Source organism: Falco cherrug, chromosome 10 (assembly GCF_023634085.1).
Source record: "Falco cherrug isolate bFalChe1 chromosome 10, bFalChe1.pri, whole genome shotgun sequence".
Taxonomy (NCBI): Eukaryota; Metazoa; Chordata; class Aves; order Falconiformes; family Falconidae; genus Falco; species Falco cherrug.
The window spans coordinates 28,956,679-28,976,087 of record NC_073706.1 but is presented as its reverse complement, the minus strand read 5'-3'; the positions used below and the strand labels follow the sequence as shown (position 1 = coordinate 28,976,087).

General features: G+C 36.9%; 1 long non-coding RNA gene across 16 annotated transcripts in view; it reads left to right on the top strand.

Annotated features, from left to right (window-relative positions):
• The window catches only part of LOC106631402 (uncharacterized), a 316,586-nt gene that overhangs the window by 16,921 nt on the left and 280,256 nt on the right, over positions 1–19,409 (top strand). For 12 of the 16 annotated variants that reach the window (XR_008734342.1, XR_008734341.1, XR_008734349.1 and 9 more), the window contains 5 exons: positions 6,001–6,200; positions 8,193–8,285; positions 10,952–11,107; positions 11,960–12,069; positions 12,789–12,920. The exons of 1 other annotated variant lie outside the window; for it this stretch is intronic. This is a non-coding gene — a long non-coding RNA (uncharacterized LOC106631402). Of the gene's footprint in view, positions 1–6,000; positions 6,201–8,192; positions 8,286–10,951; positions 11,108–11,959; positions 12,070–12,751; positions 12,921–19,409 lie in introns of all 16 variants that reach the window. 3 more of the 16 variants (XR_008734346.1, XR_003561495.2, XR_008734336.1) reach the window with 2 other exon arrangements.

Sequence of the window (19,409 nt, the reverse complement as noted above, 5' to 3'; positions counted from 1 at the left end):
GGCAATCTGGCAAGTACAGTTGAGGAGATGGAGAAAAACTATAGGTCTGCACTATATTTAGTATTTTAGTGATGCTGTGAGCTGTGCCAAGAATGTGGGAGATTGGAAGGGAGATGCTGAAGCCCTCTCAGTCTTGCTCTCCTGGAAGTATGCACAGTCACAGGTGTTTGTGCTGTTATGATACCCTGTCACTTTTCTTGAGTGAAGGGAAACAGGCTGATGGGGCTGAGCCGCCACTCAAGTGTGCTAGCGGCAGGGATAGCATGCTGTTGCTCAGGCTAGCCCACATGACAGCTTGTCGTCATCCTGTATCAGTTTGCCTGAGTGCACAAAGAAGGCAGACTGTGTAGCAGAGGACACAACATGTGGAAATAGCTTAAGTTTCTCCCGCGGTTTCCACCACTTTAAAGTGAAGAAAGCACTTTAAAGAGGAAATAGTATCCCACTCTTACATACCTATGCAGCAATTAGCCTCTCCTTGAACTGCAAAGGTAGGTGACAGATAATGCCAGTTGTGGTGATGTATATCTCTGGTGTACACCAAAGTAACAACACAGATATATTCCATATAAGCCACCAAATAGCTTTTGCATCTTCCCATTAGGGGTCCTTGAAGCTGTCCAATAGCCCCAAAATGATGTTGTTACGTTTAATATTTTTTTATTCAGTAATACATTTCAGTTTAAATCCCAAGTTGCTACATCTGATCAATCTGTATCTGCTATAAACATTATTCTCAATTTTATAAGCATAATATAATATACTTTTATATAAATTATATATTATATAGAATATAAATTATATAAGCATAATATAATATAAAATTTTATAAGCATAATATAATACACTTTTATAAAAATTATATATTATATAAAATATAATTTATATAAGCATAATATAATATAAAATTGAGAATAACGTTTATAGCAGATACAGATTGATCAGATGTAGCAACGTGGGCTATTTTCTCTTACTGGTTCTAGCCAGTCTTTTGTTTTCCTCTAATATGAGATTTCTGTTGCAGTGTAGCCAATTCTAAGATGTTACAGATGAAACCATGCAAACAGTACGTTATTAAATAATTGCAAATAACACCTGCAATGTTAGTAATATGTTTATGGTTTATGTCATTAAAAATCCTATATCTTAGGACTGAGTTTAGCTTGGTTTCACTAAAAAAACCCTGTTGTTTTGGTTTCTTATGGGACAATTTTCTTAACCTACATCACCAAATCTCTAGATTATAAAAAACTTGTATCTGCATTTTCTATGGGCTAAGATTCTGTGAAGATATGATTGGAACAGGCTTCCTAGAGAGGTGGTCAATGCCCAAAACCTGTCAGTGTTTAAGAGGCATTTGGACAATGCCTTTAATACCATGCTTTAACTTTTGGGCAGCCCTAAACTGGTCAGGCAGCTGGACTAGATGATCGTTGTAGGTCCCTTCCAACTGAAAATACTGTGTTCCGTTGTGTTGTGTTCTTTTGTGTTGTGTGGTGTTCTGTTCTTGGTATTCTGGTACTGATCTAGTTTTCAGGATTAGCGCAAGATTAGATCAGGTGAAGTACAGCTGTAGTAATGGAGAGAAAGGTAAAAACGTAAAAGATGGGCAGTGCAGTAAGTTGCTCCATGAATACTAAACCAGTGGTGATGTGGTTATTCAGTTTGCTGCTTCTTTGCCTTTTAAGATGAAAAGTGATTTCTTTTATTTCCTATTCATGACTTAAACTGGGCAATGCAGTGATTTATATGTCGGTTATTTGCTGTGCCTAGCAAAACTCATCTTATTAGTGAATTCATCTCCAGACTAAATAAGTGCATTTCATGAATTTCTTAGTTCTCTCTTTGGTTTAGGTGAGATTTCTGAACTTGCATTTTTTTACAGTGCTTCAATGGAGACATGAAGCTGTTTGCCACAAAATATTCTGAAATAAGTGCATAGGTTTTTAAACTTCAGATAAAATGTGTTGGAGTCACAGGATAAGCATGATAGCAGACTCTAAATATGATAAAAAGTACTATGTAAACTGTACATTCAGTATATTCATCTTTGTACATGCAGATAATATGCGCGTACATGCATGCATGTAACATGCCAGCCTGTGATTGCTAGAACTTAGAGTTTCAATCTTGAAGTTCCTGACATGCATGAATTTAACTTGCATCCATTCCTCCTATGCAAACAAAAAGATCTATTTTTAAAATAATTTCATCAAAGGAAATTTTATTAAGAGGAAAGCTGAGATGGAAGAAGGAAATACATCCTGTCATGCAAAATGCTCCAGCCTCCCCACCGCCCTGAGCTAATATTGTCCATGCTTACATTAGCAAGTAGTGCTGTGCAGTAAGAGCCAATCCATAGAGCTGGTGCTGAGAGCCTACGTTATATGTATATGTATATACGAGATGTCCACGTTATGTGTGAGTGGGGGGGAAAGGAGGGAATCTGCTTTGAACTAGTTCCAGTTTACTCCTGCGAACGGGAAGTCCATTAATAGTTGGAGCATATTAGATTCTCTGTAGAGTGCATCTTTCAGCGTTGCTTCACTCGGGGATATCTAGCTGTACTCCCTGATCTGTGCTGTGTGAAACAAAGTAAGGCTAGGGGGAACGAACAGGACATTCACTTCAAAAGCACACTCCTGATCTGAAGTTTAAGTCTCATGTAGATGCATCCATTGATAGGATGGTTTGAAAAACTAACATATTCAGCCAGACTGCAGGGAATTAGTACCTTCTCTCCTTTGAAAATAAATTATCTCTGTATTCACTGATGCTTTAAAAAATTATGCCAGTATATATTCTCTGTGCTAGGATGAGAGAGAGGGAAACAGGATAGAATATAAGGGTGTTCACAATGGAAGCTACTTGTTACGTTAATAACAAAGGACTAACCTGGTAAGTGATGACATTCAGTTTCACAACTAAAATGGAGGGTACCTGGACAGAAATTTATCTTCTATATATGTGATTTTACTATTTGAAATCTTTCACTATTTACCTTTTTATAAAGCCACAACTAAGAGAACTTTCCCTGATTTCAGATGTTTTAATCTCCATAATCTGAAAACTGATAAATTTAAGACACTGCATGAAATCCAGTGCGTCACTTAACTCCATAGCATTAGTTGCAGACAATACAATGAGACTATGGCTACCTTAATTCTTCTGAGTCATTACTGTAAAATACTACAGCAGTGAATACAGAGAAATATGATAGCTCTGATGGAACTGAAGAAGGTTATGTAATTCAAGCACTTGTGAAATTAGTAGAATTAGGATTTCTTGCCAAGGCTTGTCTTCTGAGACTAGTTGTTTACAGGAGTTCTAGCGCAGAAACCCATCAGGAAAGACAATATGAGGCTGATTCTGCAGTCTTACTCAGATGAAGCAGGACCTGCTCTGAGCAGTGAATGCGTTCATTTCCATGAGGTAGTCTAGTAATGCAATACTAAAGCATGATGGAATCGAACACTACATTTTCGTGTTCAAACTCCATTTAAATAACTGAACACACAATGCTTTATTGCACTTATGTTTGGTATGGTTCTCAATGGAAACTAGTAACATAGTATACACCGCGTAGGTAAAACCAAAAAGACAGAGGCCATTTCATTTTTTACACAGACTTTGCTAAAAATAAGTAATTGATCAAGTGAGCAGAGGTAATGAGTCATACAGAAATTTGTTTCCAGATCTTTTACAAGCCTTAGCACAATAGCTGCAGCATTTCTGTAGCATTAAACATGAATATTACTGGCTTTATATAAAGGAAATAAATCCATAACTAAAAAAACCCATATTTTAAAAAATGTGTGTAAAATGAGCATTCTTTAAATTCAGACTTTCTCTTCCCTTTTCTGAACCACTATATATTGGCGTTCCACACGTGTTACTTCCTTCAGCATTATGTCAGCAGTCTGCTGGTCAGTGGGAGTTTTGACAGAGAACAGTCTAAAGCAGGTTTTGGCAACCCGTGACTGCAGATTATGAAGGGCTGGCAGCAGAGCTAGCGTGGGGTTAGGAGCCATAGCATATTGAGGGAGTTGGCAGACAGAACCAATACCTTCTTCAGAACTCTGCAGAAATCCTGGCCTTGGGAAGTCCCTTCATCATACTGCTGATTTTAAGGTTGTCTGGTGAGCAGTGTTTCATTTGTTTGGGTTGGAGGGGTTTTTAAGTTCTGCTAGGTTTCTGTCAGCATCCTCAGCCTCTTATTTGGGAAAGAAGAGTATAGTCTAGTGCAACACATTTGAAAAGTCACTGATCCTTGAACATTTGAGTTTTGACATCTTACTATGAACATCTGATTTATAATCATATTTAGAGCCTCAGTAATTCTAACCATTGTTTGATTATTAAGTGCAACTTGGCCCCTCAGGGTTGTTTTTTTGAAAAAAAGCTATGGCATATGTAAGGATTAATTAATTCCCTGCAGGTCTTTGTATTCTCTTCAACTCCCAGTCTGATTTTCTGGACCTTTCTGCATGTTCATATGTGTTCAGCAGCTAAGCAACTGTGGTTAAAAAAACCCGAACAGGTCACTGTAAAATACCAAAATGGCATTTCCCTCCTCCAGCCTTTCATAGGGTAACTGCCAGCTGATTTGAGACCTAGGAGAACAAATAACTGAACAATGTTTTTAGCCCATGATCTTTTTTCACCATTGTTCATTATTATCGATTGAAATGAAGCTTAGAAGTATGTTTCTTCTGAAGCCTTTTGAGAAATGATGGCTCTCAATACACCTTTAAGGCTGAAACATCTATCAGCAGTACTGCAAAATATACATAGTTCTGCTGAAGTATGTGTGACATCTGTGAGAGCTCCTCTGTGTCTGCTGGTGAAATCTGAGGTTACTTTAAAATTTTGGATACAGATGAAGGAGAGCAACAATTTCTATGTGATGTGACAATTTTTGAGGAGTGAGTAAGTGGTTATGCAGTAAGTATGCATGTTAAAAGCACCATTTTTGAGAAAGCGGCAAAGAAGAAAATACAGCATTATGTACTAAGATCTGACCCCACAAATACTCACCTTTACAAAAATTATTCACTGAGCAGTCCTGTAGAACTCAGAGGGACTTTCCTGGGGAAAAAAATACTTGTGCTTGAGGATAACTTAATTAGTTCCATAAGGTTGTAATCTGATTATTTAGCTCCATGAAACTTACTTAACTTCAAGTACAAATGGAATTATATTACACTTGTAATGGGATAATTACAGTAAAAGCAGAAATCATCCCAAAAGGTATATTTATATGTTAAGAAAAAGAAAACATTAAGTCTGCAAACTAAAGCATTTAAAAAATGCAAAATGCCTCAGAATTGGGCTGAATTGTTTGATCTGAAAAGCAGATAAGTGAGATCCAGGAAAAAAGATTTAAACCCAAAAGATTTCTGTTTATTGAAATTTATGTTAGTGTAATTGAATAGCTGGCTCTCAGATAGACTTAGGTGCATTTTAATACATGTGATGCAACATGCTTAGTTCATGTGCAGACGTCTATGCTACTCGAAAGCTGTATTCTGGACAAAGGAGACATCTTATGACAGATGTAACAGATGTATACAAGTAAAGGCGAAGTAAAGTTGTTGCAAACCAGAGTGCATTTGCTTGTTATTCCACTGTGTGTATTTGGACAAGTGAAAAAAAACACTTTTGGAAGTAATTACTAATTTGAGGGGGTCTAAGACAAATGTCATTGCAGTTTTCAGAAGTGCTGAACAGTCAAGATCACTGAAAGTTTAAGTTTTTGAGTACTTAAGGAAACTGACTTGATATTTTTGGAAATCAAGTTTTTTGTATGAACCTGGTACACTTTAAAATCCGAATTTCACTCACCTCTGGAATTTTTTGTCCTCACCTTACCAGAAAGACCATAACCTGTACTCTCAAAATGATACATTCTGATGATGGAAGAACTCATGTAGAAAATGCTTTCTTTTTTTTTCTCCTTAGTAGTAAAAGACGGCATAATTTTATCCTTTTTTTCTTCAGGGTGATATTTGGCATCTGTCAAGTTGAAGCTCCTGCATAAGACTAGAAAATTAGGTGTTACAGAAGTAATTGATTTCCAAGTGCATGGTCATGTTTATGAAGTCTTGAGAAGACATATTTTCATGGATTTCTATTCCAGAAGGCAGCAGTATGTATTTAAATTAAAAAAAAAAAAAAAAAAGTTTGAAGAATAAAAAGAGGTATGTTCTGGTAATATACACCGATTAAATTTACTGATTAGTTAATTTATTGTGTACAGATAACCCTGTAAACTCCCTCGAAGTAGAACAAAATCTTTAAAGATACTCTTACAATCTAATTTAGGATATTCATAAATGATACCACTGAGAAATTAGAAAACAATTTTTCCTGAACTTTGCCTCCATGAATAATTGTTGACAAAAGGCTCTTCAGGATGAAATGTCACATCTTTTTTTTCCTGTGGCTTGTGGTAAATCATGCAATCAAAATGTTAGGGTGACTTAATTTTTTGTTAGGAAGGAGTTTATTGTATCTATGTGCCCATAAGGTTTTTTAGTTCTCTGTAACCCTGAGGCCACTATATGTGGTGGAAGTAAAGGAAATCGAGGTGTTTCCGCCTGCTAATACAAACACAGCTGTACCACCTCTTACTAGTTAGATAAAAATTCTGTCTGCAGAGTTCAGATCTGGAACTAAATATCAAAGATGGCCAAAGTTAAATTTGTTTTTTAGTTTAGGTCCAGCGTTTAGTTTGTTTCCTGCCATAGTTTTCTGTGCTTACATTGGCAATCCCTACTTGCATAAAATGAACTTAAACAGATAATTATTTTGCCTCTACAGCTTAATAAAATAAACTCAAAAGCAATTTTCTTTTCTCAAATACAGTTATGTCTTTATGCAGTGCATTGCTGCATAAAAGTCCTGATCTGAGTAGGGCTGTGATTTTTTTTGTTCATCGTTTTGGACAACCTGGCTAGGATGGCAAAAACTTTTAATTGTTATCAGGCCTTATCGAGGATTTTTGCAGAAATTGGATTAATTCATTAAAGTACATAAAGCAAATGTAATTTTCCCTCATCCTGTGTATAAATAGCTCCTCTAAGGTATTGGATTTTTCTCAATTACTCAGATTACCCATATGTTTCTTAGGTTATAAACACATTTTTTTTTTTAATGTAAAGAAGGAGGATTGATCCTGACATTTTCTCAGTTGTGTGCAGTGACACTTTTGAAATTGTAACAATCTACTGCCAACTATGGATGTTGACTCAGGCATGAGATTTTCAAAAGGCATGCTTACTTTAGAGACTAGTTTGTCATGTTTCCATCTGTTGGATAAATATTTTTTTGACTAAGTGTAAAACCCCAAATACATGTCGTCCCAGATGCTCAAGAAATTTTTCATCTGACTGCTGAGAGGCAACAAGATGAGATGGAAAATCCTTTCAAAACACCTGCCAAGCAAGACAGTGCAGTCGTGTCTTGGGGCAACTAGAAACTCCTTCAGATTGCATTTGAAACTGTGTTGGAGGGTAGTCAACTGAGATTTTGGACTCAGAGATTAAAAACAACAATCCGTGTGACACTGTGAACAAATCTTACTGATAGATAGCATATGATTTCCCAGCAGGTGGGAGATGTAAATCAGTAGCCTGGAGAGAATCAGGAGATATGAGAATGGCAGAGGGGTTGTATGCTCAAGTGCATGCCCTCTGCAGCTGAGTTCCAGGAAATCTGACCTTCGGTTATTTTGGATGCTGGCTGATAGAAGCCTTTTCCTTGCTGTCTAAGCACCATGGCTGAAGAAATTTGCATTCCTACTATTTGCTGCTTGTCCTACTGGCTTTACCAGACAGGACTGGTGAAGCAGGTGAGACTGAAATCCCATTGTGTTAGCTCCCTTGCTGGCATGTAGACATTTCTTTGTTACTCACAGAGAGTATTTGGTAGATAGACATTGGGAAGTGTTCCTTCAGGGTTCTAAACCCAATATTTTCTTTGGTAAATACACGTCTTTTTTCCCTTCCCCCATTCACTGAGATAAAATAATGCTCTGGTGGTACATTCTCTGTAAACCTTCTGTAATTTCACTTGAACAGATCTGGAGGGATCTATTGCTCAATTAGAAGCCTCCTCTGCAACACCAATGTGCTTTCGTTGATACTGATTTTTTTCCCCTTTTGTATGTGTCTGTTCATGTGTTTGCTTAGGAAAAAGCAAAAGCAGATTAAGTAGAGATTAAGCGAGTGTGACAGAACAATGTTACGCTGTTGACTACTCAACAGCAGGTTTGATGAGAGCAGGTAAGGCCAAAATGTGTTTGGTTTTTTTTTTTTTTTTTTTGAGTCAGTTATGAGTTTTACTTAATGTAGCCACAAAGAGACCTGGTGACCCTGTGACCCTTTTTGTGTGGTGTGATTTTAGCCATGCAGTTTTCCATTTTGCTGTGTCAGGGTAACCTGAGAAGCAGGTTTCTTTTCTTTTGTATTTGATTCTCACCAAGGCGGTGAACAACTATGGTCTTGGTGCAAGTTGATGCTGTTACATTCCAAATACTTTCCCAGCCTTGCCTGCAGAATAGGAATGTGAGACTGGAAGTGACTCTTTGTATCACAGAATCCACCTCTCTTCTGCAGCAGGCATCCCATCTCATAAATCCTACCAAAACCAACCAAGCTCAGTCTTGAAACTACTTCTTCAGCCATCTCAACTGTACTGAGATATCCTACACTGTTTTAAAAATGTTGTTGATGAACTTAGACGCCTCAGCCCTGCTCACTGATAGCAGAGATGCCTCTTTTCATAATAAACTTCCCCTCCTCTGACAGCGCCGCTGCTAAGTAAGCTTCTTTCCAACTGATAAAATGCAGGATATACATATGAAACATGGCGTGTAGGTGTTTGTTTCTTTCCAGCTACTCCTGCCAGAATGCTGTTCTGGGATCCCACTGATTAGAAACCCAGTTTCTTTGTCCAGCCTTCGTGGCTAGTTAACCTGTGCTTGAAAGGTGGTTACCCAGCTTGCAGACTTGATTGTGCAGGTTCTTGGGTTTTCAAAACTCTTCTGGGGAGGTTGGTTTAAAGCTTTAAGATATATCTGAGACTGCTCACTGAGGTGAATTATGGGAGTTCACAGACTATTATTTTGTAAATATGTATTCTGTTAAGAATGTTGGAATAGGATGGAAGATCCAGGGTTGCTAAATGATGCTGTAGTAGGGGAAGAAATGCTTGGCTCTTCTGAGTATTAAGGCTGAGACTGATTACAAAAGCCTTGTAAACAGAAGTATTTCAGGACATCTCAGTTGTGTGTTTGCAGTCAGCATTACAGAATTCTTGTCATCCGTAGGGAACACTTAATTTTAGAACACATTGAAAAGTACTGTTAATGTCTCTATGTTAGCTTTTCTAATTCAGTAAAAAAAAAATACTTCAAGAGTGAGTCTATGATTTTGTGAAAGGAAATAGCATGATCTGAACCCTATATCTTTTGGCCAGAAATAGGAAAGAGAAAAATCCCCTTAGAATTGCTGTTTTCCAGGTTTTTTTTTTCCTGGTTCAGAACTTCCATTGTCTTCAGTGATTATCTGAAATGAAATTCTAAACATGTAGAGGTTTGTCCATCCTTAGCCATTCTATTAAATTGTTCTCTGTTCTTGCAATTTTTTCTGATTTCCTGGACTGATACCATAACAATCTGAACTGACTCCATAATTTATGGATAGTATTATAACTATAGTGGATTGCTTTATTTTTAATTTTTAAAATTAAGGTTTAAGTAGATTCATCTGATATTCTAAGGATTTATTATCGGCCTCTGACAAGGGAAATAATATGGATTTTTTAGAGAAATGCAACATAAATCACATAGTTCCAGAAATACTTGTCTAGAGCTACATTTTTTGGATTCATGTGCTAGTAATGATGGAGTTGTTCACGAGAGATTTTACTGATGAGATAGGATGAAGCTCTTGCGTATATTCCGTGGAGTTGCTTATCGATGCTTTCAGGTCACAGATGCACAAATTACTGCTTTTGGTAGGGCTCTGGCAAAGACCGTTTGAGCGAAGTGCATGGAAGGGTGAAATTTAATCCTGTAAATGGGACTGTGTACTTCTAAAATTTTAAAATGGCTGCTTAGGGCTTAGTAACTGAGGAAACTTGCGCTGAATCCAGTCGTTCACCCACACCTTTGTAACAGAATTGCAGATCATCTTAATAATTCTCTCTTTTATCCTAATATCGAATATTGGAGATTGCTTCTAGAGTCAGAGTCTGTCAACAGTATTTAGTATTTTTGGCTGCAAGGGGCAGCAGCTGTAGACGGCGTGTTGTTTGGGAGTTACAGTGTTCATACGTTATTCTACCACATGATGTCCTCCTAACCTAGGTTATTCGATGTTCTACATCGAATGCACGAACTCCAGTTTCAACTGTAAAATTCTGTAACGTTCAGACATGTATTTATATAAAAGGTATCAACCTTGTTACAGACTATTGCTCTAACCAGAAAGATCTCTAGGGTTTTTTTTCAGTTGCTGTATATGAATTGTGAACTTTTCTTCTGAGTCTGAGTATTATAAATACAGCCATAGAAATGCCTCTATTGAAATCTAAAGCTTAAGAAATGTGTTTTCCTTTTATTCTACTGTAATGAACATGGTCTAGTTTAGTGTTACTGCTACTACGCACTACTTTGTACAAATATTTCATGCTAGTTTTTGCACCAAGGCATAATTTAAATGTTGCACACATTATGTCAAAGCTGTATTTAATCTTGTTACGAATAAATGACTTTGAACAAAATTTCTACTGTTTGAGGTATGGCACAAGTACAGACTTTAAATTTAGATATAGCATACTACTTGTCCTTTAGTTTGTGCCATGTTACTTCTTGTTTTAAGTAATTTTTTTTGTCAAAACCAAGTATACTTTATAATACTGATGTAGCATATTTTTGTGTGCTTAGGCCTTCATGAATGCTGGTTTTCTGATGGCTCATAAAAGTAGAGGGATAATCTCACATCCTGCTATTCCAAATAAAGGAAAATATTTAAACTGAAGAAGAATCTCAACAGCCTTAAATACTTTTGGTGATAGAGCTGAGCACCTGCATCCATTGGAGGTCAGTAATGCGCTGGATGCAGTGCCTGTTGAGCATCGCCTCTTAGCTGTGTCGCAGTGATTAAATCTAGAATATTACATCAAAGAAATGATTTAAACCCCCCCCCCTTGTTTGCAGCAGAGTTGACAAATCTGTTTTTCTCCATACATTATCAATGTGTATCTGTGTATATTAATATATATATGTATATGCATAGATATGTATTTTTCACCATATAGAAACCAGCAGAGGTACAAGTAAAACTTTACCTCCTCCTGCTCATCTGATCTTTTACTACAGTAGAGGTTTACACTGGGAATAAACTACTTTTAATAACACATGTTTTACAAGGTAGCTGGATAGTAGCAAAAGGAAAATTTTCCAATACACATATTTGAAAATACACAGGTTTTTGAAAATTTACTTGCAAATATGACCCTTACTGTGTCCACTAAATAAGACACCAAGACTTACATCACACTGCAGAGCTTTCTTCTGATATGGAACTTTTGACCACTATGGAAATTTGTCCTGAACTTCTTTTTACGATTTTTAAAGGAACCCATTCTTCAGTTAACAAAGGAGAAAAATGGTTACATAGAATATTATTAGGGAAATGAAAGGAAATGTTTTCTATGGAATAGTCAATAATTGGTCCATCCCTCTCCCCTAAATACACCCAGTATTATTCAAAGTAATTATACTAATCATCACAGTATTTAGGCACAGATTACATTCATGAAGAAAAACGAAAATGCTCTTCTAGCGTGCCAGCGAAATCTGCTTTGACAAGTTAATCCAGTATTTATTTAATTAAACAATGGTAATAAAATACTTAATTGCACTTGATTTCTATTTCTGTCACCCAACCAGGCAAAAAATTCAGAACACAATGTACGCCAAGCAATGAAAAAGCCTCAAGCACATCCGGTATCACTGTGTTTCACAGATTAATGGAAAAAACTAAGCTGCAACGTGCACAGGTATAAATAGTTAATTATTTAACTCCCTTTCTGCTATTTGAGGTTGAAGAAAAAGGGAAATATCCCTCTCCTCCCCCAGTCCAGCCCTGTTTGTTTCTGAGGAATGTTAATCAGCTTTCTAGTGCCAGCAGGCTACAATCACCAACTACTAATTAGTTTTAGATAATGATATTGGTAATGAGCCTCTAGTTCCTCAGAGGCAGTAGACTGAGCTTGACTCAGATTTATTCAGTTATTTATCAAGAATGTTATTGTGACAAGCAACATGAACAGTTTGGGCATTCTTAATGCCAGATATTTTCCTTTAATTTAGTATTATCAACACACCGTTTCCCCCCAGATTTTGCTGAAATAACAGCTGGTTTTAAGTTAACTTTCCATTAAACAATGATGGTATTTTTCTCCTTGTTAGTCCAATTGTTTGATTACTGTCTTGGACATCTTTACTACTCAGGCAGTTATCTAATCACCTGAGGTAAGAACACTTAATGGGGGAAGATTTTTAAATGAACTTCATGTCATTTTGCCTGTCCAGAGGGCCTGTGTTTGGTCTAATGTTAAGCAATGATCTTGCAGATTGTTGGTGGATGATTGACAGATTGGTAGAGAGAATAGTTCAGCATCTACTTTGTGTAGAACTACTGCTGCATTATCAGATGTGTGGTTATTTTGTATGTTCCAGAAAGTGGTCCTGAAAATACTTTTTGTCATTATGGCAGAGAAAGAATACCATTATTCAGCAGATGGTAACAAATACTGTGGAAGAATTTCAAGCCTGGAGCTGTAGTAGGAAGCAAAAATGAGATGTTTTGGTACTTGAGGGTGTTAGCTTCGAGCCACCTTTCTCCCTGGTAAGTCTGCATTGGAGGAGGATTGTGTGTAATGGATAGATGTGTGGAAAAATGATATGGCTTTTTCCTTGTAGCATTGCATATTGAAAATGAGACTATAGAAGGTAGAAATTTAACTTAGGTGTTTCTGAGTGACCTGCCTCTGCTCCTCCTAAACATTATAGGAGGTATTTGACCTTTAATTCCATAAAACACCAAACATTTGTCAGAAGATTAACGGCGGGAGACTGTAACATATTGAAACATTCTGGAATTTGTGCTCTTTTTGTTTTTCCATGGCTATCTTCTGTATATACATGTTCAGTATCTTACAAGTAAAAGCCTGAATCTTATTCCTGCTCATAAAATATTAGCCATTTAAAGGCATAATTTCCGTCAAATTTACATGTTTAAATTGCAGTTCTGATAAAACTCGTGAGTACTTTCTGGTGGTGTGTGGAGTCTGGATTTTTTTTGCTTTTGTAATTGAAAGTTCTCTAGCATGACTAAAACTTTCTGAATTTTCATCAGCTGAGCATTAGAAATTAATGGAATTGTTACTTTTGTGTGATTACGTGGTGAGCAGGCTTCAAGGCATATGTAATTGTACATATGCCATCAAGAAAATATATGATATTTTTGTATTCCACTCAACAGAGCATCTGTCTGAAAAGAGGACTACCATGAGGGTTTTGTTCTGGCTTCCAGTAAAGTTTATTATCGCTAATAACACATGTTAGAATTGTTAGCGAGATGCTGAGATGCCCTCTCATGCAGAGCCTTCTACTTGACCCAAGGATTCTTGAACTGTTTTCCTTACAGTAATGCAGCTTCATCTGAATATTGTAGCTTGCTTGTTAATATGTTCTCTGGGAAAATAAAGACCTAAATTTGAGCTCCTTCATTGTGAGGAGAAAATTCAAGTCAAGCTTTATATTTTAAAGGTGATTGCTAGGCTCTTCCACGAACAATAGAAACTTCTTTTTCTCAAGTAGTTTTTTACATGAGTAGAGCAGGTGCCAGTCAGCTCTTTAAGGAATCTGTACCTTTCTTAGAGGAGGGAGATCTAGGCTATGGATCTCTAGTGAATTAAAATGCTTTCCATCACACCTGGAAAAGATATTTAGAGACATACTGTTTATTAAAAAGTTTTGTCTGTAGTAGGTTTTGGTGATGCTACTCTTTTTCTGCTGACTTAAATTTGTTCTAACCCCTTCTTGAGCATTGTGTAAGGCATGTGGCAGCTTTTGTTTAGGTCACGGACTCTTATTTGAGACTAAGCACCGAAATATGCCTATTACAGCATCTGTATGTAAGACTTTAATTGCATTGATCACTTTATTCTAATTCAGGTTTAATTGTTCTTAGTATGAAAACTGCTGCTACTGTTGAATTGCTTTTATCTTTACTGTGCCATGATTTTCAGATGCCCTTCCTCAAAGACTGATTGGTTGAAATTTTAAGAAGAGAGTAATGACGATTAAAAAAAAAAAAAATTACAAAAACCCCAACCAAACCATGCCCCCCCCAGTCCTCTGATCCACTTACCAAAGATATGCTTAATTTAAATTGAAATAAAAAAAGCACAAATAATATTGAATTTCTAGCCATCTAACAAGGAGATTTAAATGAAGGTTTCATAAATTAAGCATGAAATTTGAAGTAGTATTAATAGCATTCTCTACTGCTATTTGCTCTATAAGAATTCTGGGGCAAGTAGCAGTGTTACAGCTCTGCCAATGCTGGTACAGAAGAATTACAACTTTTTCTGTGTAGGAAGTATCCAGCTTTTTGATTTCAGGTTGTACTATATCCTCTGTTTGGAAGGATTGCAAATGGGAAAAACTTGGGGTTTTTTCTGTCCCTTTACTGAAAAGGAAACTAGAAGACTTAGTCAGGACACATACTACTGTACTCTGGCAAGATGGGAAATACATGTTTGTCTAAAGAACAGCTCTACTTCCAAACAAAAGAATATTTTCTGAATGTTGCAGCCTCATAATCAGCTGTGCTGAAGACTAAGGATATCAGGATATATCAGTTACAGTGAAAATACAGGTTCTATATAAGTGAGAACCTAGGTCCTCATAGGATTTAGGCTAGCTGTGTCCTCCTCTGCTTACCAGCTATATTCCACATGAAGTTTATTTTAAAATATATTTTCCTTGTACGAGGATTGTAGAATGCATTTTTTTGTTTAATGTAATGGGGGACAAATCTATTCAAAGGAATACATTTTGCAAACCCATAATTGTCTACAGTAAGTAAAATTGTATTTGAGGTTAACAGTATTGAAGTATGATAATTTGAGTGACTATACAGAGCTGTGAACTTTGACGGTTAGGAAGAAACCTTGAATCAGAAGCAGGTTGCTTCATATACTTTTATTTTGCATGTTCTCAAATCTTGTTTATCAAACACTGGATACATTCCAACTGCAAGATATTGGAATCTGACTAGAAAGATCCCAAGCATGGCCAATAATGTAACTTCTTTGTATTTTGACTGTAGAATTTTATTTGTCCCGTCCAGGTAGTTTGTGATATTTGACTTACTTATTTGAGTTACTTAAATGCCATACTACTCATAAATAGTGAAAGAAGATTAGCTCTATTTAGACTGCAGATGTCATAGTTTTGTTTGACTTAAAGAAATTGACATTTATTCCGCTTTCATCCAGGACAGTAAATATTTTTTTGTGAAAATTCCATTTTAGAATTGCATTATTAAATGCTTAGTAAGAGTTTACTGTATGAAATAGGCAAATGGTGTTTTGTAAGCATAAGAACCATGCTGCATTTATTTTTCTGGTAATTCTTGAATCTCTGTGTTACAATATTCTTTTGCTCATAACATTAAGGAGCTTCTATGGAAGAACCTTTATGGCTTTACACTTAGCACTAATTTTTTTTTTTTTTGAGACCATACTATATCGTACTATGTAGCTGATCATTTGGTGCATGCATATAGTTATTCAGAACAGTAATGCATAAGTCCAGTTTAGTAGTAAAATTCTAAAGTATCTATTTTGTTTGCTGCTCTGAGAAATTTGGTTGCTGTATTCCCACCTTCTTTCTATAGCTTGCGATTTCTGTGAGCATTTCATAGGAGGAACTTTAAGGTGGGGAATGGGACTTCTCATATTCTAAACTACAGTCAGATATGCATATACAGTATCTCAAGTTGGAAGGGACCCATAAGGACTTGTTGAGACCAACTCCCTGCTCCTCACAGAACTACCTAAAACTAAATCACATGACTAAGAGCATCATCCAGACATGCTCCTTGACCTCTGGCAGGCTTGGTGCTGAACACTTCCCTGAGGAGCCTGTTGCAGTGACCTCTCAGTGGAGAACCAATCTGAACTGCCCCTGATGCAGCTTCATTCCATTTCCTTGTGTCCTGTCGCTGGTCATCAGAGGGGAGATCAGTGTCTCCCCTCCACTGCCCCCCTTGGAGAAGTTGTAAACTGCGATGAGGTCACCCCTCGGCCTTCTCCAAGCTGAACAAAGTGACCTCAACTGTTCCTTGTAAGTCTTGTCCTTGAGACCTTTCAACAATAGCTGGACAGCTCGTATTCAATTCGCCACTGACCCAAACTCCCAGATTTCTTTCCACAGGGCTGCTGTGCAGCTGCTTGTCTCCCAGTTTGCACCTATAACTGGGATTACCCCATGCCAGTTGCAGAACCCTGCACTTGTGTTAAATTTCATATGGTTGCTGATTGCCCATCTTAAGGGAGTCCACAGCACTTCTTGATTTAGTATCATTAGAAAATGTATTAATGTATGTACAATTCCTGTGTCCAGATCATTTACGAAACCAGTAAAGAGCATTGGCCCTAAGTTTGAGCCCTGGGGAACCCCACTGGTGATGGGTTGTCAGCCTGATGCAGCCCTATTTAGTACAACTCTTAGAGCCCAACCTGTTGGCTAATTGGTCACCTCATGTATTGTAGACTTTGTATGCCGGACACTATGTCCAGAAGGATACTGTAAGAGACAGCTTTGCTAAAATAAAACCCTCACATCTACTGGTTTCCCTTGGTTGACTAGATGAGTGACCTTGTCATAAAAGGAAATTAAGTTGGTTAAGCAGGGCTTTCCCCTTGTGAACTCATGCTGGAGCTATGACCTATGGCTGCATGGTCTCTCTCGTGTTTTTCACTAACTCTCAGAATAACCTTCTCATAATTTTACCGGGCACTGAAGTGAGACTGACAGGCCTGTAATTACAAGGGTCTTCCTTCTTATCCTTCTTGAAAATTGGGACCACCTTTGCCAACTTCCAGGCGATTGGGACCTCTACAGTTGCCCAAGACCATTTTAAAAATAGTTGAGATAGGTCCTGCACTAACGTCAACCAGCTTTTTCAGTACCCTGGGATGAATCCCATTGGGCCCCATAGATTTATATGTGTCTGGCTGGAACAGCAAGGCTCAGACGAGTTCCAAATTGGCTGGAGTTTATCATACCCGTCCCCAGTCACACTCTTCTAACACAAGGCTCTGGGGGTCCCAGGGCCCATGATCAGTGTTAAATATGGAGGTGAAAAGCATGTTAAATGTCACTCTGTCTACAACCATATTTGTGAGGTGACTGATCTTGTCAAGTAATGGACTGATGTTATCTATGATCCTCCTTCTGAGTAAAGAAAAAATGTCTAATACCGAGTTGTATTGTACAAAGTATGGGGGTAAAATGAGAAAACAAAAGGAGATGAGGGTGAAGTAAAGCAGTTTGGCTTTACTCCTGAGGGTCAGCTAACTTCCCTTTTCTGCTTGTAAGCACATAATGCACATAGAAATCTTTTCTATTTACTCCACACCAATTTTCTGCTTCCTTTTATTATAGAAATATGAGGTGATTACAGCTTACCAAGGTGACTAAGTGTGTACTTATTCAGTGAAGCTCTGGTTTATCGTTTGTGCATGCCATATTGTTGTTCATTGCACAACATCACGCACAAGAATGCTTAAATGAGAAATGCGTCACTCTGCCAAACTCCTCATGAACTAAATTTCTATATTTGTCTGGGAAAACCCTTAATGGTGGTGATTTATAGTTCACATTTTCTGTCCGCTTCAGTTCTATTCAGTCTGTCTGCTGTACGAGAAATGTGGATCATGAACTTGTCAGTCAGGCAAAGACAAGAATATTTTACAGCCTTTAGATTATTTGAAAAAACATTTTTTTTCTGTATACAAATTTGTCCAGTGAACTTCTGAGGGTAAAGTTATCTTTGAAGTCTGGGAAGTGTGACAGAACAATGTAGTAGCAAGTACTGTTACTTGGAGGAAATCTGCTGACATATATTATAAAGAACCTATTAAAGCTGACTTTTAAACTTGCATTGCTTTTTTGTTAGCTACCTGAAGGTATGAGAATTTTTTTTTTTTTTAATCTTGTTCTAGGGAACTGTATGAACCAGATTTACAAAGCTTGCAAAAATTCATCTGGAGTTATTCTGTTACTTCAGTCAATGCATGAATTTTAATAGAACTACTTGAACTTTAGCTTTGTTTATGACATTTGCATACGTTTCTGCAGGAAATTAAAAAAAAGTTAGTGTAGCCAGGAGCATATTTTATAAATATGAACAGATAAAGGGATGAACAGATTGCTAGTCAGAAGAAGAAACCATTCTTTGTATCCAAAAGGTATTATGAAGAGTAAGATTTCCATTAGACTATTTTCTAATGATAAAGTGACACTGTTCATGGGATTGTCAAACTGTTCATATGTTCAAAATTGTTCATATGAATATAGCAAAAATAAAAAGTTATCCAAAAAAGTGAAATAAATTTGAATTCTTTTAACAAACGGCTAAGAGTAATGCAGCAATCAGGTAAAGCTTGCACTAGTACTGAAATTGCTGAAATGTCTTTGGTCACTTTAGCCAGCTAAAATTGGAAGACTTCAGTTTCACAAACTGAAGTTTTGGATTTTAGTAAGAATTAATCCATGTGTCCAATGCATGTCACCAACATATCATGCACAGACCACTAGCATGAAATGTGGGAGATACAGATGTAAATCTCTTTTCTTCTTGCATTTTTATGCAAGTTTTATCTTGCATTACCCGGAGTCAGGTAGAGCATGGACCTGAATATGGATCCTGTTTCAAACCGTGCCATTAGACAGGCTTATCAAGCCAGAGCATGAGTGTGTGTGAATAGGTACATATGTATGCCTCTTCTAAGGTATATCTGTGCAAAGAATGCAGCTTAAAACAACATCTCATGCTAAAATTTAATTTAATCAAAAATACTCTGTCCATGTCTGTGTATAAATAGCAAATAATTAGTTATACTCAGAGTAACTCATTAAAATTCCATTTAAAGCCAGTAAGGTTAATCTGCGCATTTCAAAGGTCATTATCAAGCAATTAGCTTGCTTTCTGTTCAACACTGGAATCTTTTTTAAATGCATCTGAAAGGGTAAATTGCAGTGGAAGAAACTTGGAAGACTAAGCAACAAAAATAAATAAAATTACTTGATGTCTGGTGAA